Source organism: Sitophilus oryzae, unplaced genomic scaffold, assembly GCF_002938485.1.
Source record: "Sitophilus oryzae breed Bouriz unplaced genomic scaffold, Soryzae_2.0 scaffold_806_pilon_pilon, whole genome shotgun sequence".
NCBI lineage: Eukaryota > Metazoa > Arthropoda > Insecta > Coleoptera > Curculionidae > Sitophilus > Sitophilus oryzae.
The window spans coordinates 186,081-196,308 of NW_022147424.1; positions in this window are offsets into that span (position 1 = coordinate 186,081).

Sequence of the window (10,228 nt, forward strand, 5' to 3'; positions counted from 1 at the left end):
TTGTAGTTTCGACAATTTATTCTTTGCCGTCGTTTGGTTGGCTTTCTGCCACCAGGCAACTGCACCATACATGATAATAGGTCTGATGGCCGTCACGTATAGCCAGTACATATTTTTGGGGTTTAATCCCCAGTTCTACCACAAATTCGGCGGCATGCCCATAGAGCATAGCAAGCCTTTTTTGATGTTTTTTCGAGATGAGAGGTCCAGCTAAGTTTTTTGTCCAGGTTTAATCCAAGTTACTCCTTTGTTTTAAATAGAACACCCAGTATATTATTTCGGTTTTTAAAGGGGAATGTATATATCTTCAAAATATTATTAAGGTTGCCTACCCCTCAGACGAAGATTTTCCTAGATATTTTAATTTTTATGATTTTGCGTCAGTAGATCTTTATTATTTGAAATCTAGATGGTTGTGAAATACCTAATTTAACAAAAATTAAAAATTGTAGAATAAAATACTCAACGGTAATACAAAGATACACGTTTAAAATATATTTTAATTATTACAGAATTAAAACTAGATATAAATCTATGATTATGTGACAAAACTTAGTTAGATGAAATCAAATGCTCAAAATGCTTCCTTTCCTGCTAACTGCATAAAATGATTGTCTTTTCAACAGGATTTTTTCATTTTAAAAGGCATATGTGGATTCTACGTTGAAAAGCAGTTACAATAATTTCTCTCATGTTGTCGACAATAGTTGGTCAAGTTTGGTAAACACTGTCTTTAACATAACCCCATAAAAACCTAGAATAGATAAAATCAGGAACATTTAAGTATTCTATTAATTGGTGAATGCACACTGCAGTCACCAACTAATAGAATCATATCAATTCTTTCTGATGTAGGATAAGTTTGTATTTTCGGCAAATTTCTGAGAAATTTTTTGTTTTAATTGACAAAATGATAACTAGTTGTTAAAGTTGGACTAATCAGATAGCTATGTTGAAATAACGTCAGACATATCACAGCCATCCAGATTTTATCAAATAATAAAGAAGTACTCAGATCAAATCATGTAAATCAAAATATCTAGGAAAATCTTTGTTTGAGGAGTACGTAACCTTAATAGTATTTTGAAGAGCCATGACTTCTCAATTGAATATCGGAATAATATACTGGGTGTTCCATTTAAAATAAAATAGTAACAGTAACATACTTTTGAAGGTGACTATTGTTCAATATTAATTTCGTCCCACCCTGTATAACTTTTTGGATCAAGTTTTAATTTTAAACAATACTTAATTTAACTACATATTAGGTCATACCGGGTAAATTCCAATTTAGGTAGCTTTTATTGTAATTTAAAAATTGTTCTTTATTTCTAGAAAATGTTAAATATTTCAAAAACCTTACAATTTAGTCATATACTTCTCTTATAAAACTCACCCTTATTTTTTTACATAAAACACAACTTTGATATGTAACTTTTTTGGGGACACCCTGTAGAACTCTCTATATTTTCAAAAAATGCTTTGAATTAACCTACATATGCTCACAAAATTTCATTTCAATACAAACTGTCGTTCTCCTTGGAGCCTCCGCGGCGTATGAGAGGCGCCACCCTGTATGTTAGTTATCTAAATATGTATAAAAAAATATATTATACAGGGTTGTTCACCACATACGACACGGAGTATTGCAGCTAAACGATTAGATTTTTACAAATTGTAAGTTTTGGGTTCGTTGAAGGACTATTAGAGCTACAATTTAAAAATAATTTTCCAAGATACAGAGTGTCCCAAATAAGTAAAAAATATTAAAGTTGTATTTTTTTAAATGGAACACCCTGTATATTATTACATTTTTAGTTTCTACGATTAAAATAAAGGTAAATTTGATTAAGGTTTATTATACTTAAACCTTGCCGTTTTTGAAATATTTTCAATTTTGTGAAATTGCAGTAAGAATTTTAAGGCTTCATTTCTCCAAGGGTATCAAAGTTTTTAATACTAAATATTTACTGAAATTTATTTATTGATCAGTTATTGTGTTGGAACAATAAAAAATACTACCTTATACAGAGTGTCTAAAAATTTATTTTAAATATTTATTAGCTTTAAACGGCAATAACTTGTTTAATTTAAATGGAACACCCTGTATATTTTAGGAGAATCAGATGCAAAATTTAATTGTCTATCAAATTATATTATACCATTTTTTACCTATCTCTTTAAGTTTCCGTAGAAAATGCATTTTCTTGTAATTGAGAACTTATTTATCAATTTACCCATGGAATATTGACATTTTAGATTATTTTGAAAGATGTAATAAATTTTTAAAGAGTACAGATACTAATATTACCGATATAATTCGTTTATTTCATTAAAAAATAAAAAAAAAACTGTTTAAATATTTGTTAAAGAGGACCAATTAATATGATTTCAGTATTCAAACTACATTAACTGACTGCGTTGATTAATAATAATTGCTCCAAATACTAAAAAACTGATTTTTGTATGGGTATTAGACAGTGTGATAAAAAGTAACACCTTAAAAATGATATTTCATTTTTTAATAAATGCTTATTTATAATAACAGAGACTTTAATTTTGATAACTTATTATTATATTCATTTCTGACTCAAATCCACATTTATTTAGAATAATTTATTAACGAATACAATTAAGTATGTAATTAATTAGTATATGGGCGGAAATAATGGTGTTATATTTAATTAATGGTATACTCTTTTATAAAGATTTAAATACTTTTAGCATACATTATCGTTTTTAGCAAAACGAAAATATTACTAGAATGTCAATATTTGATGTCAATATTCCATGGGTATATTAATGAATGAGGTCTAAATTATACGAAAATGCACATCTACGAAAACTTGAAGGGATAGGTAAAAATGGTGTAATACAATTTGATAGACAATTAAATTGTGCATCTGATTCTCCTAAAATATACAGGGCGTTTCATTTAAATTAAACAAGTTATTGGCGTTTAAAGCTATAAACTATTTAAAATAAATTTTTAGACACTCTGTATAAGGTAGTATTATTCTTATTATTGCAACACAATAACTGATCAATAAATAAACTTCAGTAAATATTTAGTATTAAACTTTTGACCTACTGGAGAAATGAAGCCTTAAAATTTGTTTGACTGCAATTTCACAAAATTGAAATATTTCAAAAACGGTAAGTTTATGAACATATGTTAAACAGCATTTACCTTGTATTTCAATCGTAGAAACTAAAATGTAATAATACAGAGGTGTTCCATTTAAAAATACAACTTTGGCTTATTTGGGACACTTTGTGTCTTGTAAATTGCAAATTGTACCTCTAATAGTCCCTTCATCGAGCAAAAACGAGAGACTAACAAAATATAATCGTTTAGCTACAATACTCCGTGTCGGATGTTGTGAACAACCCTGTATAATAAGCAGGGTGTTCAAAATCGGCTTTCGTTTGTTAAAGCTTCAAAAATGTTAAGTCATGTTATTTCTTAATACGGGCGTGAATGTTTAATTTTCTTATATTTCTATTTTTACTTACTTCATTTCTACGCGTATAAAAATTTACATTCTTTGGTCGTCCGAAGTTAAATTCAAACAAATCACTATCTTCGATATTTTCATCATTATTATCAACACCGAACACTTGATAATCGTTATCACTACCTTTCACTGTGTCACAAGATATAAGGAAGCAAATCAAAATATATTTTTTGTTGATATATTTTGAACTGTACATGGTGCACAAGTCAGTAATAGCAAAAACTTAAATAAGTATTTAATATCTTTTGTGTCCTCGATCTGTGCTCAGGCACATATTTAGGGGAAAAGCTGAGTGCAGTGTCATGTTAACTTGACAAATTTGATACTATATCGTTTTCCAAGCGAGTAATTTTTGCTGCATCTTTGAAGTAAATTGAGCAGAAAGAATAACTTGAAAAGAAATAGAGATATGTTGTGCGTTGTCTGAAAATGTTACCGTATAACGAGAGATTGTAGATTCATGGGCGCCGGAAGAATGAAATTTAGGGGGGGGGCAAGGTAAAAATGAATAAAAAATTGACATTTTTGGTAATTATTGGGAAAACTGGAAATCGTCCGATTTTCACCAAAATTGGTATACACCCTATTTTGAAGTCGTAGATTACGAATCTGAACTTTTTTCTCGGCGGTCTCTTACCGTTTTTCAGAAAAACGGAAAATAATTTCAATATCGAATTTTTCTTAATTTCTCATATGTTTAAGGTTTTCTAGCACATATTTTGTTAGGTATTCAATAATCAATAATGTTTTTGCTCTTTTCTGTTACTTTTTTAACCAATTCTATGCATAATAGAGGAAAATTTGTTAAAATAAATTTGTAAACAATCTGAAAATGTTAGATTATGGCTTTGTTCGGGTTCTTGTTATTACCGATTCTGAACCGTCCAAGAACTCTGCAGCGCATGCGCAAATGAAGTAATGTCTTCATATTTCCTTCTGCGCATACACATCACAGTTCTAGGACGGTTCAGAATCGGTAATAAGAGAAACCCGAAGTAAGTTTATGTCTTTCTGGCATTTAAAGCAACGTTGCCAATGTTAAACCTAAATTTAGCGTGTTTTTTTCGCTCATTCTGGAATTACGAAAGGCGGTCGCCAGAAGAACGGCTCCTTCCCATAACTGCTATTTTACCAACGAGATCTGACTATTTATACCCACGAAGTTGCACGAAAAAGTTTTGATTGCATTGGTTACAACTTCCATGCAGAGGGTGTTAATCTTTTGTTGTTATATTATTAGATTAACTAAGAAAAGATTAACCTCCTCCGCAAAGAAGTTAAAACCAATGCAATCAAAACTTTTCCGCGTAATTTTGTGGATATTGGTGTATATTTAATTATTGTTGATCTCATAATAGGTAATTTATTTAAATTCCGTAATCACCCGAAAAAATAGAAGATATGGCAACGTTGTAAATTTTCAAATTTCTAGATTAGGTCTAGAATAAATTTGTCTCTCTTATTACATAGGAGAGAGAAAGAAGGATATATCAAATGTCAAACTCCATCTGGTCTCAATTTTCTTTGTTATTTTGTTAAGAAAAGTGTTTTTCAGGAAAATGTTGGACATTTTTGTATCCCCAATCAGTGTGGCTTTTAGATAAACTACAATATAATGAAAATATAGTGAAATTATTACTTTATAGGGCCAAAATAAAGAAAAATTCAATGTTGTAATAATTTTCCGTTTTTCTGAAAAACGGTAAGAGACCACCAAGAAAAAAGTAGATTCGTAATCTACGACCTCAAAATAGTGTGTATACCAATTTTGGTGAAAATTGGACGACTTCCAGTTTTCCCAATAATTACCACATTTTTTATTATTTTACTGTCCACTATGGTAACACCTAACAATTTCATAATAATGATTATTTTTTTACAGATGGATAAAAAAAAACTAACTTCTTACAGTTAGTTTTTTTTTTCATTGTTTCAGTGATCCAGGGGGGGGGGGCAAATGCCCCCTCTTGCCCCCCCTGTCCGGCGCCCATGTGTAGATTTCAATATCTAAACACACCGGAAAAGTCTAGGGATATTACTATTTTATCCAGCCATTGTCATTAATTTTATTATTTGCATTTCTGATATAATAAAACTAAAATAAACAAATAGTTTACAGGACGTATTGGAAATAAAAATGCGAAATTTACCGAATTTTTCAAATTTACCTTGATTTTTATTGAACTCAAAAAAATACACACATTTTTTTTATTCTAAACTGTGAATTAAAAAAAAAGATAAAACCATTTTACTTAATAAAGGGGTATGTCCTCTACTATTCATTACAGCCCTACATCGTCTCTCCATGCTCCTGATCAGGTTGTCGATCTCTTCTTGGGGTACGCCTGCCACGCTGCATTCACAGCCCGAACCAGATCCCTACGAGTTTCACGAGGCATACCCATTCTCAAAATTCTTCTTTGGATCGCGTCCCATACGTCCTCGACGGGGTTTTTGTTTGGGAAGATGTTTAATTGATGACCATTGATAAACTCACTTACCACTCCGGCTGTATGAGGCCGTGCATTGTCATGCATGAGAATAAAGTTTCTCCCAAGATCATTGGCATATGGTAACACGACAGGCTCAAGAATTAAATCACGATATGTGATTCCTGTTAGAAACCTTTCAAGAAAAACGAGATCGGTTTTTCGGCCTAACTGGACTCCTCCCCAGACCATAACTGTTCCACCTTGATAAGGGTGCACTTCCTGAACATGTTCCAACCGAATAAGATTTCCCGGTTCTCTCCATACCCTAAGCCTTCTCGAATCCGGATGAATTCCAAAGCGTGACTCATCCGTGAAAAGAATATTGGCCCGTTGTTCATTCGACCACTGAACATGATCTTGAGCCCACAAATATCGTACCTCTCGATTTCCTCTCGTTAAGGGTTGAGCTCTCCAGGGGCGTCTGCTTCTTAGGTTGACCTCTCTTAATCTATAGCGAACAGTGTCAGGACTAACGGTTACATTATGTGTTTTCTGGAGAATTAAACTAAGCTCTGTTGCTGTAAGAGTCGGTCGGCGTCGAGCATTTAATTGTAAAAAATGATCTTGCTGAGTGGTAATAATGCGATGTCGTCCTGTGTGCCTTTCAGCAACATCACCACTTTCACGGTAGCGTGCACTTAATCGCGATATTACACTTTGCGTTGTATTTAATACTCTAGCTACGTCAATTTGGCGCATTCCAGCTTCGAGCGTACCCATGGCCCTTAGCATTTCGTCTCTGTTAAGATGTCTACGCTCCATAATGTCGTTTAATACTAAACAGAGTTATTTGAATGAATTCTGGCCAGTTCTCATAAAAACATAGCCAGTACAGGTTAAATTCGAACAATTGATGCTAGGTGCTTTTTATACATTTGACAAAAAATGCACAAACACTTCGGCAAATATCCCAAATTTAGAAATAACTAGTGTGACTACTTCGTTTCAATCGAAGTAGAAAGAATCGGCCTACAAATATGTGATTGTTTATTCAAAACATTTATTTTTAACTTTAATAAAATTATATCCCTAGATTTTTCCTAAAATAATTTTAAATTATGGTTCTTAACCCTTCCCACAGATTAATCTCTTTTTAAATTAGTTTGTGCCCTTCCCTAAAATTTTCCTATTTAACTACTTTTCATAATTCTTTAAACAAAAACTAAATAATCAACTATATTCCATCATTGACTCACCCTGTATAGGGTGTCCCATTCCCCAGTTCGTGTGTTTTATAGGGTTTCTCGTTACAAAGATGCCAATTTCACAACTCTATTTGGCACAACTTTTTGTACCAATCTACTTCTTAGTTCCAGAAATACAGGGCGAAGTTAAAATGTTGCATTTTTCGACCCCTTTTGTATCTTGGTTATCTTATAACTTATCGAAAATATGAAAACTGAGATCGTACAGTTTTTCACGTAGAATTCAGTGGCGTAACTAGATTTTCTTTTGAAGAACAATTAATTTTCTGTATTTTTTTTTTCTTAAATTTTACCTAAAACCCCTTTTGCTTTATATATATTTGGATTTTATTTTTCTGTAACTTACTTAAAAAAACATGTTTTACGTTGGTATTGCAAGAATTCTCTTCTTACATATGATCGTAACTAACAGAGCGCGAAATATGGTGTTATTACGCCCTAGATCTTGAAAATCTCGTTAAGACGTTAAGGTCATAGAAAAAAAACATACCAAACAATACAATGGTTGTATATAAGTGTGAAAATGTCAAGCACATTAAGTAGTGTGTGGATTAGCAGTTATTTTAAGTTAAATGGGGAAAGTATAGAAATAAGTACACTATAAAATGATAGTTTAACTCAAAATAATTAAAACACTATTAGCATGGGCGCCGGAAGAATGAAATTTAGGGGGGGGGGCAAGGTAAAAATGAATAAAAAATTGACATTTTTGGTAATTATTGGGAAAACTGCGCATGCGCAAATGAAATAATGTCTTCATATTTCCTTCTGCGCATACGCATCACAGTTCTAGGACGGTTCAGAATCGGTAATAAGAGAAACCCGAAGTAAGCTTATGTGTTTCTGGCATATAAAGCAACGTTGCCAATGCTAAACCTAAATTTAGCGTGTTTTTTCGCTCATTCTGGAATTACGAAAGGCGGTCGCCAGAAGAACGGCTCCTTCCCAAAACTGCTATTTTACCAACGAGATCTGACTATTTATACCCACGAAGTTGCACGAAAGAGTTTTGATTGCATTAGTTACAACTTCCATGCAGAGGGTGTTAATCTTTTGTTGTTATATTATTAGATTAACTTAAAAAGGATTAACCCCCTTCGCAAAGAAGTTAAAACCAATGCAATCAAAACTCTTCCGCGTAATTTTGTGGATATAGGTGTATATTTAATTATTGTCGATCTCATAATAGGTAATTTATTTAAAATCCGTAATCACCTGAAAAAATAGAAGATATGGCAACGTTGTAAATTTTCAAATTTCTAGATTAGGTCTAGAATATATTTGTCTCTCTTATTACATAGGAGAGAGAAAGAAGGATATATCAAATGTCAAACTTCTATCTGGTCTCAATTTTCTTTGCTATTTTGTTAAGAAAAGTGTTTTTCAGTAAAATGTTGGACACTTTTCTATCCCCAATCAAGTGTGGCTTTTAGATAAACTATAATATAATGAAAATATAGTGAAATTATTACTTTATAGGGCCGAAATAAAGAAAAATTCAATGTAATATTTCATAATAATGATTATTTTTTTTACAGATGGATGTAACTTCTTACATCCATCTGTAAAAAAAATAATCATTATTATGAAATTGTTAGGTGTTACCTGTAAAATAAAAATATGGTAATTATTGGGAAAACTGGAAATCGTCCGATTTTCACCAAAATTGGTATACACACTATCTTGAGGTCGTAGATTACGAATCTATTTTTTTCTTGGCGGTCTTTTACCGTTTTTCAGAAAAACGGAAAATTATTTCAACATTGAATTTTTCTTTATATAGCTTTTATTTTTATTGTTTCAGTGATCCAGGGGAATCCAGGGGATCCATAGAAAAAGTATATATTTATTTTACAAATATTTTTTTTATTTCTTGCTGAATTAATATAAGCTTGTATCGTCTTGGTTACGCTAACCATATGTAAATAGAGTCATAACTCCCTGGGGACACTAAGATGCCATAATCTGCCATAATTCCCTCTACCTTTTATAGGTAACAACCATGAAAAACAATAGAGATTTTGAGTAACAATATAAAATGAAAATGGACACTCATCTAACTACCTCAATACTTTATTTACATCATTAATGTCACATATAATAAATTTTCAGGAGAACAGTTTTATCGACATCTCCTGCTACAATATTATTTGGGTCAACTTTCGTTTAGCTGAAATCAATTATTAGAAAAAAAAAAACTAAATTTTTGTCTTTAAAAAGCTACTGCGAACCACGGAAAACACAAATTTTCCTGCGGAAATGCGTAATTTCCAAATTTCGCACTTTAGAATAACTGAAATCTACTATAAAAAAATACATTTTGCGTTATATTTTTAATATTCTTCTGAACATAAACACAAAAATTTTCCTGCGGAAATAAGCTGTTTCCATTTTCTAAGGAAATTTATTAGACTTTAGAATAGCTGAAATCAGTTATATAAAAAATAAATATATTTTTGCCTTTTAGAAGCATTCACGAATTGAGGAATTAATTTTCCTGCGGAAATAAACTGTCTCCATTTTCTGAGGAAATTTAATAGACTTTTGAATAGCTGAAATCAGTTATATAAAAAATAAATATATTTTTGCCTTTTAGAAGCGTTTACGAACTCAGGAAAATAAAAAATTTCCTGCGGAAACGCTTGATTTTCATTTTCCATTTGTTCCTTATTATATTATCGGGTCTTGTAAAGTATAAGTACCCACGAATTTAGCAAAAATATTTTTTTATTATATGCTTATAGAACAGTTTAAAAGAAAAAAATCCTTAGATGAAGAGATGAAGCACTTTTGAACTAAAAAAAAATCATTTAAAAATGTCTAAAATGCTAACCAATCTAATAATAAATCTAATAATATTTTTACAAAATCACAGTTAATTATTAAAATATAAAAACCACAGCTTAACATCCTCCACAAAGAAAATCTAACCAAAACAACCCAAATGCTAACCAATCTAATATTTTTGCAAAATCACAGTTAACTATTAAAATATAAAAGAAAACTGTATGAT